General features: G+C 36.9%; 1 long non-coding RNA gene across 4 annotated transcripts; it reads right to left on the bottom strand.

Moving 5' to 3' along the window:
* Nucleotides 1-3,891: 3,891 nt before the first annotated feature.
* On the bottom strand, nt 3,892-19,041 carry LOC139843788 (uncharacterized). Of its 4 annotated transcripts, XR_011757705.1 has the most exons (5): nt 18,759-19,041; nt 17,668-17,783; nt 16,697-16,849; nt 16,541-16,600; nt 3,892-4,081 (listed from the first exon to the last, which is right to left on the bottom strand). It is a non-coding gene; the product is annotated as an uncharacterized lncRNA (long non-coding RNA). The 4 variants fall into 4 exon arrangements; XR_011757703.1 differs by having other exon boundaries at nt 16,541-16,849; XR_011757704.1 differs by lacking the exon at nt 3,892-4,081 and having other exon boundaries at nt 16,406-16,600.
* Between the last annotated feature and the right edge of the window lie 456 nt (nt 19,042-19,497).

Below are 19,497 nucleotides of genomic sequence, written 5' to 3'. Positions count from 1 at the left end.
TATATATATATATATACATATATATATATATATATATATATATAACATCTATCTTCTAGACTTACATACTTCGAATGTGAAGTTTCTGAAAAACACCCCAAACTACGAAACTAGTTCTACGAATTTTGGAAAAATGCTGATGAAGCAGCAAAAACTATAAACGACTTTAACAGTCGAAAGTTTGATGATAAAGAGTAGCGTGTTGGAAAAGCACAGAAAAAGAGAAGGTTTGAAACTGGAAAACGGATTGAGCAAAGTATGAAGGAAGCTGTAGACAAATCACAAGGACGAAATCTACCTTCAAAAAATCCAAATGATTCAGTGTCTGCTGAAACCATTAGTAAGAATCTTACTTCTTATTCTAAACCTTCACAGACAGATTTTTCGCATCATCCTCTGATATTAGAAATTCTAAGATATCATCGTATCTTCCATTATAAATATCCTCCATATTTCTGAAGATATTTTCATAACTATTCTTATCTGAAATCATTTATCTCTTCACACTATCTGTGTTACATCATAAAAGAAACTATTTTAGTTTCTAATTTCTGAAAATTTCAAAAAATGGATGTTTTTGAAGTCGTGTTGGGAATTGAAGCATGAGTTAGTATAATATAATGACACTTGATCAACGTGAGATAAATGATATATACTATTTCAAAATAAATAAAAATATATATATGTGTATATGTATATACTACGAGACGGTGATTTATAGAAGCAAATAACCAAAACACTTAATTGATTAAAGCTACACTTAGAGTGACATAGTTATCAATGATTAAGTTTATATTTTGACAAAGGTACGAGTCACGAAACGAAAAGTACTAGCTTTCTCAGCGTACGAAAGGGCGTTCGAAAAACCGGAACCGAGACATAAGTCGAGTGACAACGTACGACTTATCGGAACAAAAATTACAAGTCAACTATGCATGTGAATTTAATATAATATATAATTAATTATAAAAATTAAATATATTATATATATAATTAAATAATATGTCGACAAGCAAGAAAACAAACGAAAGTGAGCTGTCCAGACGGGCCATGCGATCGCATGGCATTTGCACTGAAAGCCCTTGCGATCGCATGGGCATCAGATTCAGCAAACATGTATAAATAGCTCGATCTATTCTGTTTCTTGCCTCATTCTTTTTACTCCGTATTATTTAAATTATTATTATTATTATTATTATTATTATTATTATTATTATTATTATTATTATTAATCCTAATATTATTATTCGTAATATTAGTGTTATTATTAGTATTATACATAAAATATTACGACGAGGTCATGAGCGTGTAACTTTCAAAACGAGTTCTCAAACTGGTTAAAGCTAAGGAAATTATGGGTTATTGCCAAGGAGGTTATGGGTAATGTTCGGGGGTATATTTTTGAATCAAAACCTAGTGTTTATCATCTCCGTTACGTCTACGTACTTTCCTACAATATTGAATCTCAATATTAATACGTTGAGATCTACGATTCTTTGATATACCGAGTTTCGATCACATTACGATGAACAAATGTATGTGCTGCTAAGGTGAGTTTCATAAGATCCCTTTTACTCTCTACATTTTTGGGCTGAGAATACATGCAAATGCTTTATTAACCAATATACAATATTTATATGCGTGAGTTTCATATGATCCCCTTTACTCAATATATTTGGGCTGAGAATACATGCAACTGTTTATAAATACTGAAAATACTAGATTTATATGCGTGAGTTTCATTTGCTTCCTTTTTAATTGCTTTTGCAATCTATATTTTTAGGCTGAGAATACATGCACTTTATTTTAAACGCAATGGATACAAGTACATACTAAATTCTACACTGAGTTTGAACCGAAAATCCCTTAGCTTTGGTAACTAGTAACTGCCAGTTATAAGAACTGGTGGGCGCGAGTAGTAGTATATGGATCCATAGGGTTTGATATCCCCGTCCGAGCTAGAGCACTAGCCTTTTAACGGACGTATGCTATTTGAGAAGCGTACACGTTGGTTTGCGTGTATTATTAAGATGATTATACAAAGGGTACAAATTATATATACGTTAAGTTTAGTTACCAGGGTGCTCAATTTCGTAGAATATTTTGATAAACGTTTCTGGATGAAACAACTGAAATCTTGTGATCCACCTTTATATACAGATTATGCGCAACATTAAAACTATGAACTCACCAACCTTTGTGTTGACACTTGTTAGCATGTTTATTCTCAGGTTTCCTAGAAGTCTTCCGCTGTTTGCTTAGATGTTAAACAAGCTATGTGCATGGAGTCTTACATGACATATTTTTCAAGGAGACGTTGCATTCACTAAATCATCACCATCTATCTTATTTTGACTGCATTGTCAACGGAAATACTGTTGTAAACTATTATTTATGGTGATTGTCTATATGTAGAAATCATCAGATGTCGAAAACCTTTGATTTAAATATTCATTTATGGTGTGCCTTTTCAAAAGAATGCAATGTTTACAAAATGTATCATATAGAGGTCAAATACCTCGCAATGAAATCAATGAATGACGTGTTCGTCCATATGGATTTGGCGCGATCGTCACAAAATTCCAGAATTTATGTACTAAAAGCATATTATAGTGTAATTAATAGTGAGTCCCACAATTAAAAACAAAAAGGTTAGCATTAATACACGTGGGAATAATTGAAATCTCAAAAATCAAATCGGGGAATTTTATAACTATAAACTATGTAATAGAAGGTTGCATAAAGCTTACTTGGTTTAAAACGGAAAAAACACTTCGAACAGGGTAACGATCATCCATAAAGTCCAAAACACATAGAGCATTTATGTTCTAAGAGTAACTTTTATTCTGAAAGAAAAATAGATTAGATGAAACCCCTTTTTCAAGTACGTAATATGGTGTAACATTTTTCTATGAACCCTAATCGCAGTATGCATAATCAAATCATCATCGATCCTATGAACCCTAATCGCAGATTAAATACAAATAAATAAAAATCGTCATACCTTATGTTCATGATGAACAAATCGCCATACCAATCAGTATTCTCTTATGATGCCCTAATTTTTGTAGATCAATTTTGAAGTGTACAAACAAATTAGGAAACAGATTTTGAAGTAGGCAAAATTATGATGCTATGTTCGTCCTCATGGAACTGCAATCGATTATAAAATAGAAGTGGATATTCTGAATCTAAATTAGTTCAACCGATATCAAGAGATTACATGCGGTTACATGAAATAATAGGATTTTTTATTTGACGGTTTTATGAAATATTGAATGAAAGATGGTATGTGTTGATGGGTATATTTGAAAACGCAGATAATTCTGACATCAGAGAGATTATTCTGACCTAAGATAAATGGTAGCCCTTGGATCAACCCAAAAAAACTATATTAAGTGTGGGGATTATTTTATTTAATGGATTTTATTTAAATCTGACATAAATATCACTTTACTTTAATATATAGAGTAGATAGATGGACCTTTGGTTAGTGAAGTTCTATCTATATGCGGTAAATGAATTAATTGCCCAAAACTCAAAAAGTAATCATGAAACTTACATTGATGGTTGACCACCAGTTTGCTTCATCATCTGGTCGTATATATACTCATTAACTCTCTGTGTTTTGCCAGTGCAACTTATTTGGCATCGAATAAATACACATCTCAGTTACTAAAGTTTTTAAATTTATTTACAACATTGCTCAATAAATGGCAGCAAAAAATAAGAGGCGGCAACATGGGCGAATCAGGTAGATAAAATGATCATGGTGGTTAATTTTTAACACAAGTCGGGTGGGTTTGGCATACAACCACTTTTAGTTGACCTTGGTCCAGTTGTGTTAGGCGCTAAAGGCATAAGATAAGAACTGGTTAATTAATGAACTTAACGTGTCCGTACTTTATAAAAAATGCAAGAGGTGCCTATTAATTAAGTAAAGTATTTACATATTTAAATTTATTATTTTTAATTTAACATCAATTTGTATAGGAAAGATGTTAAAAAAAAAACAGACCTCTTGAGCACTACTACCCAAATGAAGTTGCCTATGTTTGTTTTCACCTTTCCCCCCATGAACCTGCAAGACATCAAACACACAACTGAGCTCAAAACAATCCACACATTAATGCATCTAACAAATTCAAAAACATTAAATATATAATTGCAGAATAATAGCATGTTCAATATCTCAATTAATTGATAACATGTAACACATACTGAGAATGCAACATTGCTATCAAGTAGAAGGTTATCAATTTACATCCAATCGCTGAAATATCACATAAACAATTAGATTATAACTCATATATTTGTAATCGATATTGGGATGATCAATTACGTGAGTGGGATTGTACCTATGACAAATTGGGGCTAGTCATTAAAGAAAGCATCAACTGTAGCATTATCTTTAATTCTTAAGACGACTTTAAGTAATCAATAAATTCATCCAAATACTTGTTTCAATTGACAGATATCTCAATTTCAAATCTATTGATGGTACGATGAACCCTAACCTTGTGCGAGCAATATAAAAACATCTGGCAGTTTTATGAATAACATCAATAACATGACCATAGAAAAAAAGATGCACATAATAAGTATGCTCTGTTATAATATATAAATATATATATATAAATGGATAGTCAATTATTGATACACAAAAGTAATATTATTGTATTACCTAAACTTGTGATATTTTTGCTATAAATAGCCATGAATGCAAGCATTAAACTTGCACCATTTCTCACACTTACAAAGTGTTTCTTTCTTTCTCTCCATTATCATCTTTGTTCTTACACTTCATTATTAGTATTCTAAATCAAGAATCAAATCACTAAAGGTAGTTATAAGCCTACTGAATTATAACATCAAGAATCAAACCACTAAAGGTAGTTATAAGCCTACTGAATTATAACACGTTATCAGCACGATAATCTTAATACTAAATATGGTTGGCTCTGCCACCAAAATGATATATGGTCGGTTATACCACCAAAATGATATATGGTCGGTTATACCACCAAAATGATATATGGTCGGTTATACCACCAAAATGATATATGGTCGGTTATACCACCAGAATGATATAGGTCGGTTATACCACCTGAAAAAATATATGGTCGACACTGTCGCCAAATTATCATTTATGTTTACTAATATTTATATTTTTGTTATATAACATTTATTTATGATTGCTTACACATGGTCGACACTGTCACCTACTTATCATTTATGTTATATTAAATTTATGTTTAATGTTTATATACTTATGAATATAAATTGACTCTAATTTATCATGTTGTTTGTTTTAATTTTTGATAATAGAAAATGTCGAATCTGGAAAAGCTTAAATTTACTCCTTTAGAATCAACTGGAAACAACTACATGCCATGGGTTATAAAAGTAAAAATGCATCTTAAATCAATGGGCATTCTTGAAACCATAAATGAAAACAACACTTGTTCTGAAAAAGAACAAGCTACGGCATGTTGCTTTATTCATCAACATATTGATGAATGCTTACAAAATAATTATGTGACTGTAGAAGATCCCCATGTTTTATGGGAAGGTCTCAAAAGCAGATTCAATAATCAAAGAGAAATTTTACTTCCAGCTGCAATGGAACAATGGAGAACATTAAGGTTCCAAGACTTTAAGAAAGTAAATGAATACAGCTCAGCTCTGTATAATACATGTTCACAACTTAAATTCTGTGGACATGAAATTAGTGATGCAGACATGATGGAGAAAACTTTCTCCACAATGAATGCTGCAAACATCACAGTGCAAAGAAATTTGAGAATGCTAAAGTTCAAAACATATCCTGAACTTAATTCATATCTCTTAGTTGCAGAGCAAAATGATGAGCTATTAATGAAAAATCAGCAATCCCGCCCTACTGGTACACTTGCAATCCCTGAAGCAAATACTGCAAATAATTATAAACAGGGACAAGGACGCGGGCAAGGTCGTGGTTATAATAACCATCACCATCATCATGCCAAAAGCCATAACTATGGTAGAAACCATCCTTATGGTAATGGTAATGGGCGTGGACGTGGTCGTGGTCGTGGCCGTGGTGGTCAAAGAAATAATAATCCACGAAAATATAAATATCAACCACAAAACAAGCCCACTAAACAAGATGTTGAAGAAAATTCTTCTAAAAATTCTGAAGAATCTTGCTACAGATGTGGTAGAATGGGCCACTGGGCTAATACTTGCCGAACATCTAAACATCTTGTTAAGATGTATCAGGATTCGCTGAAAGGTAAAGAAAAGGAAGTAAATTTTGTGGATAATATTGATCCAACAGTCACTGAGCAACCATCCGATTTATATGAAGATTTCTTGAATTAACTTAATATGTTTCTTTTATAAATAAACGATTTAACCTTTGTCATCATGTTTTGTCAAATGTTTCAGTTCTATATGTTTTATCAAATGTTCCAGTTCTATGTTTGATGTTTCAATTCTATGTATGTCAAATGTTTCAGTTTTATCTATTTGTGTGTAATAAACATTTTGTGTGACATTTATATACTTACTGTTTGTTTCTTATATATGAAGTTTAATATGAATTCTGCTGGAACACAACATCAATCAAGTGGTGGAGATCTCTGTATAGCAGACAGTGGAACTACACACACTATACTTAAATCCGAGAAATATTTTATTGATCTAAAACCAACGGAAGGAACTATACATACAATATCAGGACCTGCTAACTTGATAAAGGGGATAGGAAAGGCAAATTTCATACTACCAAATGGTACGAAATTTTTAATAAATAATGCCTTATTTTCTCCCAAGTCAAGTAGAAATTTATTGAGTTTCTCCGACATATACCTTAATGGGTATGATTATCAGTCGGTAACAACAGAAAATGAGAAATATTTAAGTATCACTGACAAGAGTCATGTGGTTGAAAAACTGCCAAGACTTAGTTCTGGATTACATTATACACATATAAATGTACCAGAAATACATATGGTAGTTAACGAAAAATATATTGATCCTGGTGTATTCAGTTTATGGCATAACAGATTAGGCCATCCAGGATCAACAATGATGAAAAGGATTATTGAATGTACTCATGGACATCCACTAAAGGATAGAAAAATCCATCATGATACAATGGTTCCATGTACATCTTGCTCTCTTGGAAAATTGATAACTAGACCCTCACCACTTAAGGTTGAGAAAGAATCACCAATGTTTCTTGAAAGAATTCAAGGTGATATATGTGGACCAATTCATCCACCATGTGAACCATTTAGATATTTCATGGTTCTAATAGACGCATCTAGCAGATGGTCTCATGTTTGTCTGTTATCAAGCCGTAATGTGGCATTTGCAAAATTTCTTGCCCAAATTATTAAATTGAGAGCTCATTTTCCTGATTACACCATTAAAAGGGTGAGACTTGATAATGCTGGTGAATTTACATCTCAAGCATTTAATGACTATTGCATGTCTATAGGAATTGTTGTTGAACATTCTGTTGCTCATGTGCATACACAAAATGGTTTAGCCGAGTCATTGATTAAACGTTTACAGTTAATCGCTAGACCATTGATAATGAGAACAAAACTCCCTGTATCTATATGGGGTCATGCAATTTTACATGCTGCTGCATTGATTCGCATCAGACCAAGTGCAAGTCATAAATATTCCCCCCTACAACTTGCTTTTGGTCAAGAGCCAAATATTTCCCATCTTAGAACATTTGGTTGTGCAGTGTATGTTCCAATTGCGACACCACAACGTACAAAAATGGGTCCTCAAAGGAGGTTGGGAATATATGTTGGATATGAAACATCTTCAATATTAAGGTATATTGAACCTATGACAGGTGACGTTTTTACAGCACGTTTTGCTGATTGTCATTTTAATGAAACATTGTTCCCTAGATTAGGGGGAGAAATGAAAAATAAAGAAAATGATGTTTCATGGTGTGAACCTCAATTAAAGTATCTTGATCCTCGCACAAAAGAATGCGAGACAGAAGTTCAAAAGATAATGCATATACAAGAACTTGCAAATCAATTGCCTGATGCATTTACAGATACAAAAACGGTGACAAAATCATATATACCAGCAGTAAATACTCCAGCTCGAATTGAAATTCCAAAAGCTGGCAATAACGTCACTCATGAATCTTTGCCACGTCAGAAACGTGGAAGACCAATTGGTTCAAAGGATAAAAATCCTCGAAAAAGAAAATCAGCTGATAATGAAGTAAAAGAAAGTGTTCAAGAAGAACCACAAATCAGTACTCCTACTGCAGAGGAGATTGATGATGTCAATACAGAAATTGCAATCAATTATGCATATTCAAAAATATTATGGAACCGAAATGAAATGAAAAATCTTGATGAGAAATTTTCATTTAATGTTGCATATGACATCATGAATAATGATGATGATCCAGAACCAACATCTATGGTTGAATGTCAAAATAGACATGATTGGGCTCAATGGAAAGAAGCAATACGAGCTGAATTAGAATCACTCAATAAAAGAAAAGTTTTCGGATCCATCATTCTCACTCCTAAAGATGTGAAACCTGTAGGATACAGATGGATTTTTGTCCGAAAAAGAAATGAGAAAAATGAAGTTACAAGGTATAAAGCTAGACTTGTAGCTCAAGGTTTTTCTCAAAGACCGGGAATTGATTATGAAGAAACTTATTCCCCTGTTATGGATGCAATTACTTTTAGGTACTTAATCAGTCTGGCAGTTTCTAAAAATTTAGAAATGCATCTCATGGATGTTGTGACTGCTTACCTATATGGATCACTTGATAGTGATATATATATGAAGATACCTGAAGGATTTAAGGTACCAGAAGCATCAAATGCAAAACCCAAAGAAATGTATTCGATTAAATTACAAAGATCTTTATATGGGTTAAAACAATCGGGACGTATGTGGTATAACCGATTAAGTGATTACTTGATAAGCAAAGGGTATACAAATAACCTTACTTGCCCTTGTGTTTTCATTAAGAAAACAACATCCGGATATGTGATCATAGCTGTTTATGTTGATGATCTTAACATCATAGGTACAAATAAAGAGATCTATGAAGCTATTCAACTTCTAAAGAAAGAATTTGAAATGAAAGATCTCGGAAAAACCAAGTATTGCCTTGGTTTACAAATTGAGCATATGCCTAATGGTTTACTTGTACATCAAACAACATATACTGAAAAGATTTTGAAACGTTTCAATATGGACAAGGCAAAACCATTAAGTACTCCTATGGTTGTTAGATCACTCAATGTTGAAACTGATCCATTTCGTCCATGTGAAGATCATGAAGATATTCTTGGACCAGAAGTACCATATCTTAGTGCAATTGGAGCTCTTATGTATCTTACAAATTGTACAAGACCTGACATTTCTTTTGCAGTTAATTTGTTGGCAAGGTTCAGCTCTGCTCCTACCAAAAGACACTGGAATGGGATCAAACACATATTTCGATACCTTCGAGGAACTACTGATTTAGGATTATTTTATTCTAACGAATCAAAACAAGATTTGGTTGGTTATGCTGATGCAGGTTATTTATCTGATCCACATAAAGCTAAATCTCAAACTGGATATGTATTCCTAAATGGAGGTACTGCAATATCATGGCGTTCTCAAAAACAAACACTTGTTGCTACATCATCAAATCATGCCGAAGTGATTGCATTACATGAAGCTACTCGGGAATGTTTTTGGTTGAGATCAATGACACAAATCATTACTGATTCTTGTGGACTAGAACGCGATAAAAGTCCAACAATTATCTATGAAGATAATGCAGCTTGCATAGCACAGATGAAAGAAGGGTATATCAAAAGTGACCGAACCAAACACATACCTCCTAGATTCTTCTCATACACTCAAAATCTCATTAAGGACAACGAGATTGAAATGAGATATGTTCAATCCAGCAAAAACTCTGCTGATCTTTTCACGAAAGCACTTCCAACTGCTATTTTCAGAACACACGTTCATAACATTGGCATGAGACATGTTCAAAAGATGTAACAACCGAAGCGATGTCTACTTGAGGGGGAGTCAACTCCATGCTGCACTCTTTTTCCCTTAGCTAAAGTTTTTCCCACTGGGTTTTCTTTAGCAAGGTTTTTAACGAGGCAGTAACTTACAGTTGATCTTCAACAAACAAAATTGCTATCCAAGGGGGAGTGTTATAATATATAAATATATATATATAAATGGATAGTCAATTATTGATACACAAAAGTAATATTATTGTATTACCTAAACTTGTAATATTTTTGCTATAAATAGCCATGAATGCAAGCATTAAACTTGCACCATTTCTCACACTTACAAAGTGTTTCTTTCTTTCTCTCCATTATCATCTTTGTTCTTACACTTCATTATTAGTATTCTAAATCAAGAATCAAATCACTAAAGGTAGTTATAAGCCTACTGAATTATAACATCAAGAATCAAACCACTAAAGGTAGTTATAAGCCTACTGAATTATAACATGCTCAACTTCACCAAATAATTAACAAACATGTAAGAAGCACAAACTATTAATTGATAAATGATGTTGGAACAACAGGTCCATAATGCAAAGATTATATATATATATATATATATATATATATATATATATATATATATATATATATATATATATATATATATATATACATATATATATATATATATATAGTGGTAGGATCAAGGGGGAAGTAACCAATTGGCGGGAAGCGGGGGGAAGCAATTTGTTTTTTTTGTTTTTTTATAAAACTTTGTTCACGAACATTATAGATTGGATGAATATATGAACATTTAATAAAGACACTTTGTGATAAATGTTTTTATTTTGGCGAAAAAAACGCTCGAAGAATTAATATATATAACAATTATCGTGTTTTTCGAGCGTATGTGGAAGTTTTAGATATTAGGGATTCTTAACAATGGACTATAATAAAAAATCCTTCATCTAAACCCTAATATCTAAAACCTCAACATACGCTCGAAAAACACGATAATTGTTATATATTAATTGTTCGTGCGTTTTCCCGCCAAAATAAAAACATTTATCACAAAGTATCTTTATTAAATGTTCATATTTTCATCCAATCTATAATGTTCGTGAACAAAGTTTTTTCAAAAAACGAAAAAAAAAGTTTTTGCTTATATATATATATATATATATATATATATATATATATATATATATATATATATATATATATATATATATATATATATATATATATATATATAGGCACGATCCGTGGCTAAGCTTAAAATGAGTACAAAACCGAATAAGCAAATATGGACCACAAAATATAACAAAACATCAATTTAGCTTAAAATATATAGAAGGGTAAAATGGTCATTTTAGTAATTATAATTAATAAAAATTAACATATTATGAACCACCTTCATCACCACCGCCACCCACCACCACCACCCACCAACCACCGCCACCCACCACCACCACCATCACCCACAACCCACCCCCACCACACACCACAACCACCACACACCACAACCACCACCATCTACCACCACCCACACCACAAACCACCCACCACCACCCACAAACCACCACCACCCACCACCAACCGCTACCCACCACCACCACCAACAACCACCACCTACCCACCCACCACACACCACAACCACCACCCACCACCACTACCCCCACCACCAACCACCACCAACCACCACAACCACCACCCACTACCACCAACAACCACCACTACCCCACCACCAACAACCACCACCCACCACCACTACCCCCACCACCACTACCCCAAACCACCAACAATCACCACCCACCCACCAACCACACACCACAACCACCACCCACCACCACTACCCCCACCACCAACCACCCTACACCACCACCACCACCAACCACCACCACCCACCACCAACCACCACCACACACCACAACCACCACCCACCACCACCAACAACCACCACCTACCACCACTACCCCACCACCAATAACCACCACCCACCACCACTACCGCCACCACCACTACCCCCAACCACCCACCGCCACCACCACCAACCACCACCACCCACCACCACCCACCACCACCTACCACCCACCACCACCACGCACCACCATCAACCACCACCCACCACCACCACCCACACCACAAACCACCAGCCACCACCCACCAACAAACCACCACCAACCACCAACCACCAACCACTACCCACCACCACAACCACCAACCACCACCAACCACCCACCACCAACACCACCACCCACCCACCACCACCACCAACCATCACCAACCAACACCACCACCCACCACCACCAACAACCACCCACCACCACCACCAACCAACCACCAACCACCACCAACAACCACCACCACTACCAACCACCACCCACCCACCACCACCCACCACCACCACCCACCAACACCACCTACCCACCACCACCCACCAGCACAACCCACCACCACCACCACCAACAACCACCACTACCCCACCACCAACAACCACCACCCACCACCACTACCCCCAACCACCAACAACCACCACCCACCCACCACACACCACAACCACCACCACTACCCCTACCACCAACCACCCACCACTACCACCACCAACCACCACCACACACCACAACCACCACCCACCACCACCAACAACCGCCACCTACCACCACTACCCACCACCCACCACCACTACCCCCAACCACCCACCGCCACCACCCACCACCACCCACCACCACCCACCACCACGCACCACCATCAACCACCACCCACCACCACCACCCACACAACAAACCACCCACCACCACCCAACAACAAACCACCACCCACCACCAACCACCCACCACACCCAACAACCACCACCCACCACCCACCACCACCACCACCACCCACCCACCACCACCAACCACCACCAACCAACCACCCACCACTACCACCACCAACACCCACCCACCACACCCAACAACCACCACCCACCACCACCACCACCATCCAACCACCACCAACCACCACCCACCACCACCACCAACCACCACCACTACCAACCACCACCCACCCACAACCACCGACCACCACCAACCACCACCAACCACCAACACCACCTACCCACCACCACCCACCACCACCAACCACCACAACCTACCCCCACCACCACCACCTACAACCACCCACCACCACTCACCACCAACCACCACCACCCACCACCAAAACTACCAACCACCACCACTCACCACCACCACCCACTACCACCACCTACCACCATCAACCACCACCACCACCCACCACAACCCACACCCACCACCACCACCAACCACCACCCCTAACCACCACCACCCCCCACTACCACCACCTACCACCACCACCCACCACCACCACCACCAACCACCACAACCAACCACCACCCATCACCACCCACAACCACCAACCACCACAACCCACCCCCACCACCACTACCACCAACCACCACCACCACTCACACCACAAACCACCCACCAACACCCACCAACAACCACCACCCACCACCACCCACCACCACCCACCACTACCTACCACCACCCACCACCACCAACAACCACCACCCACCCACCACCACCACCACTACCACCAACCACAACCACACACCACAACCACCACCCACCACCACCAACAACCACCACCCACCACCACAAACCACCCACCACCACCACCCACCAACAACCACCAAACACCACCACCCACCACCATCCACCAACCATTACCCACCACCACCCACCACCACCACCAACCAACGCCACCAATCACCACCCACCACCAACCACCACCACCACTCACCACCCACCAACCATCCACCACCACCCACCACCATCCACCATCACCACCAACTACAACCACCAACCACCACCACCCACTACCACCCAACCACTACCACCATCAACCACCACCACCACCACTACCCACCACCATCAACCACCAACCACCACCCACCACCCTCACCCACCACCACCCACCACCACCTACAACCACCCACCACCAAAACCACTAACCACCACCCACCAACCACCACCCACCACCACCACCTCCACCACCAACCAACCACCACCACCACCCATCACCACCCACCACCACCCCCCACCACACCCACCCACCCACCACCATTACCAACCACCACGACCAACTATCACCACCCACCACCACCCCCACCCCCACCACACCCACCCACCCACCACCATTACCAACCACCACGACCAACTACCACCACCACAACCACCACCCACCCACTATCACCACCCACCACCACCAACAACCACCAACCACCTCCACCCCCCACCACCCACCACCCACCACCACTAACCACCACCCACCGCCAATTACCACCCACCACCCCCCACCGCCAATTACCACCCACCACCACCCACCACCACCAACCACCAACTACCACCACCACCACTACCAACACCACCTACCACCCACCACCACCAACCATCACCCGCCACCATCATCCACCACCACCACTAACCACCATCAACCACCACCCACCACAAACCACCACCACCACCCCCACCACCAACACCCACAACCACCCACCTACCATCCACCACCACCCACCACCACCAACCCCATCAACCACCACCACCCACCACCCCCCACCACCACCCAACACCACCACCACCACCAACAACCACCACCAACCACCACTACCAACCATCACCACCACCCACCACCACCACCCACCAACCACCAGTCCACCACCACCCACCACCCACCACCACCACCACCCACCACTACCACTACCACCACCCACCACTACCACCAACCACCACCACCCACCACCACCACCCACACCACTACCACTCACCACCACCACCCACCACCAACAAGCACCACCACCACCTACCACCACCAACCATCACCACCACCACCCACCACCACCAACCATTCATCATGAAATAATTACCATTCATCAAAAAAGAATTATCATTCATTCATCAGAAAAAAATTATCATTCATCAAAATATTATCATTCATCAAACAGTTATGATTCATAAAAGTAACAATTATCATTCATCAGAAAAAAATCATCATTCATTAGAAAAAAAACATCATTCATCTAAGTTATCATTGATTAAACAGTTATCATTTATAAAAATATTATGAATGATAAAAAAAAACTAACGAATGATATAAAAATAAGATGAATAAGAAAAAAAAATAATGAATGATAAAAGTTTTAGTAACAATCACATGTCAATTAGAAGTCAAAAATGTTATCATTCAAAAGGAAACAGTTATCATTCATCATAAAACAATTATCGTTCATCAAAATGTTATCATTCATCAAAGCATTTTCATTCATCAAACCGTTATCATGGTTACTTTTATAGAAAAAGGGCATTCCGAGAATCGAACTCGGGACCTCCCGCGTCGAAAGCGAGAATCATACCGCTAGACTAAACGCCCAATTATCAAACAATTATCATTCATCTAATTGTTGTCATTCATATAAAAAAACACTTATCTTTTATCGGAAAACGAATATCATTCGTCATAATGTTATCATTCATCAAACACTTCTCATTTATCAAAAAACAATATCATTCATCAAGCATTTATCATTCACTAAAATACCAGATAATTGATAAAAATATCAAATGAATGATAAACGATGAATGATAAAAGAACGTGATGAATGATAAAAAAATATCCAATGAACGATAAAATATCCGATGAATGATAAAAATACCAGTGAATGATAAATATAGCTGATGAATGATAAGCGAATAATGACAAAGTAACATGATGAATGATAAAAAAGAAGATGAATGATAAAAAGGAGGTGATGAATGATAAAAATGAGGTAATGAATGATAAAAAAGAAGGTGATGAATGATAAAAATTAAGTGATGAATGATAAATAGGAGGTCAATGATAAAAAAAAAGATTTAATGAATGATGAAAAGGGATATAATGAATGATAAAAGATTTGCAAAAAAATGAGGTGAAGAATGATAAAAAAAACATATTGAATGATAAAAATAATGTGATGAATGATAAAAAAGAAGGTGATGAATGATAAAAAACGATGAATGATTAAACAAAAGATGAATGATAAAAAAAGATATAATGAATGATAAAAATGATGTGATGAATGATAAAAATGAGGTGATGAATGATGAAAAACAAGACCAAAGATAAAAACGAGGTGATTAATGATAAAAATGAGGTGATGAATGATAAAAATAAAGAGATGAATGATAAAAAAACAAGATGAATGAGAAAAATTGGTGATGAATGATTAAAAAATTGTATCACTCATCAGAAAATTTTTATCATTCATCACCTCATTTTTATCATTCATCACCTCATTTTATATCATTCAATCGCAACATCATAAACTCGATTTGACGACAATATATTCTTTAAATAATCCATTTCACTCAAGCTAAATTCATAAACAAATAAGAATTCAAAAGCAACTAGAGAATAAGAATGAATATATTTTAAAACATCAAAAACTAATTCAAAAGCAAATGAGAAAACGAAAAAAAAGAACTTACACACTGCGTCCCCATTTCTCAACAACAACTTGAACTTTAGCTTCAGTACCATGTCCAATACTTTTGAAAGTGTTAGCAAGAAACAGTATGTTAGTTGACCAAGGCAATAATAAACATGTTTAAAAACATAACATATTTTATGGATAAAATGGTAACCTCTGTTACATTCAGATTCGTAATATCGAAGGTAACTTTTGATGATGCCCCTTCATTGGGTTCCTCGAGAACCAGTGATAGTGGTTTTGGTGGAAGAAGATATATCACTCTCAATTTGCACTCTTCAACAACGTGACCAGGTTGTTTACTCAACTGTAAATTCATGGTACCATAAATTAATGATCTTTAAGTGATAAAATGATGTCAAAAAAGGACTTGTGTAAAGCTACACCATCAAGGTGGCAATGTTGTTGGCAATGTTGAACCATTTGCCCAAAAAGGGTCAAATTTTGTTTTTGTCTATCTTATATATGGGTCAAGCAAGTAATCTCTCTAAAGCTTAGCCACAAATTTTTAAAAATGCTTATGATCTGCTAAATTTATTAACTATATTATCAACAAGGACCGTTGCACTAAGAAAAAAACTTAGGATTTTGCTAATTGCGGCCCTTAGAGCTGTCGGTAACACGCTTAAAACACTTGTAAATAGTATAAAGCACTTGTAAATAGAAGTTGGTTATCAACTTTATTGTGAGGGTTACCTAATAGTACAAGTGTTTTAAGCATGTTAACGACAACCCTGAGCAAAATCCAACAATATAATGTGGCATATAATTTGAGCCATAGACATAAATAAAGAAATTAATGTGGAATGCTTAAGATATGGTAAATCAATTATCTATTAGTATTAAAAATGTGGAACTCTGCACTTAAAAATAATAATACTAAACTGTCGTTACAGAATAATGTGGCATTACTACTCATTTTGTACATATATTTTGTGTAACTTTTGGTAACACAGACTTCAAATTAACAACTTAGATTATATTTTTTATAATAAGAATTTGTAAATATAAGAAACGCAAGACATAATATTAGACGGGTCGGCAACCCTCACTAAAATTACCCATGTGCATGTTACCCAATCTACCCATATTACCACCTCAAGATAAGTTGGAGCATGTAATTACCCTTTCCGGGGTGACGTCCTTGGGGGCTACTCATGCGGTTGCAACGACACTTTGAAGCAGAAACTTGTTCTTGCATTGCATGTCGGGAGGAGCTTCCTTTTGAGCTTGCATTGTCACTGTAATAAAACTAGAAATGTAATGAAGATGCAATACATGTAGTTGTAAAATACTTCTTATATACATTTATAATACTTGTTATAACTGTTGTAAAGTAAGTGAATGCGATATAATTTCATATGGTTTGCATTATAGTTACTACCTTTGCTTTAGATAAAATAAGATGAAAAAAATCAACGTTTCATGTTCAAACTGTTCGCATAAACATTTCCTACAACTAGTAAGAGTTACAAGTACATAATAAGCCTCCACCTGAAACCATCATGCATCTTCTTTGATTGCAAACAATCAAACATTTTATTTAAAATGCAAAACAGAAAAAGAATATATCGTGACAAACATTGTTAAGTACTTTCCCTATTCTGTATTTCCATTTCCAAGATTTGTTCAACACCTCAACATTCTTGTGATACTTTGTCTTTAAAATTAGCAATTTAGGACAAAACTCACGTACAACGACGGTTATTTAGTTTTTCCAAAATTCGATCAACATTGTCATTCTCGCAAAAGCATGTAAATTATATATGTAAAGAAACCATACAGTATGCAGCAAGATACCAAACACAATGCCTATAAGGCTAATTTCACAAAAACCATACAGGAGGCAACAAGCTTGTACTTGAACACACCATTCTAAATTTCTAACACTAGATGTCTAGCCTCCAAACTTGAACTAAGCAACAACAACTAAATTCTACAGACTGTGTTTAACCTAAGAAAAACCTCAAATCGTTTACAATTCAAAAGCATCTAACAATCTCTACTAGCAGATTATACCTGGATACACATATTACACACAATAACACAATAAGTAATTAAAAAATTAAATTAAATTAAATTAAGTAATAACTGTGTCAATTTGTTATTGGATAACACATAAGGTGTAAAAATGGATAATGTACTAAATCAATTCACGAACATATAAATAAAAGATAGAAAATATAAATTAAACATATACTCCGTATATAACTTACGAGGACGTCGCCGAGGAGATTAACAGTAAGGATGATTGTTGGAAGAGTATTAGAGTGATCGTAGCTGTTAGCAATTTGAGATCGGAGAGTGCAGTGAAAGATGAAAGCCGGCGGTAGAGGTTCTCCAATTGAAACGGCGACGGATGAAGACCGGCGGTAGAGGTTCCCCAATTAAAACGGCGGCGGTTGAAGTGACGAACGTACTGAACCTCCTCCCAATGTTCTCCGATTGAAACGACGGCAGTTGTTATAATCGAAAAGGAGTTGCAATTTGCTCCTCCGATTGAGATGAACGGTTGTTTTCTTCTTTGTTTTTATTATATGCTTTATATGCTTTATTAAATTGATTTACATAATGACCATTTTGCCCCTCCGCGTTTTTGATATAAAATTAGACTTTTTCTTAATGTGAGGCTCATATTCACTTATCCAGTTTGTACTCCATTTAGTGCTTATCCCTCGATTGATCCACTATATATATATATATATATATATATATATATATATATATATATATATATATATATATATATATATATATATATATAGGGTGAAGATCAATGGAGAACTTGGGTTGAGAGAGAACCTAGAGAACTCACATATTAATGTATATGCACCTACCATATGCACCTATTTTATAAAAAAAATAAAAAATTCCGGGAAAAAAGTTTTTTTCTGGGAAAAAAAATTTTCAAAATTTTTTTAGTCCCACGTCAGCAGACTTGACTGCCACATAAGC

This window comes from Rutidosis leptorrhynchoides, chromosome 4 (genome assembly GCF_046630445.1).
Source record: "Rutidosis leptorrhynchoides isolate AG116_Rl617_1_P2 chromosome 4, CSIRO_AGI_Rlap_v1, whole genome shotgun sequence".
Taxonomy (NCBI): Eukaryota; Viridiplantae; Streptophyta; class Magnoliopsida; order Asterales; family Asteraceae; genus Rutidosis; species Rutidosis leptorrhynchoides.
This window is presented reverse-complemented; position numbering and strand designations above follow the sequence as displayed.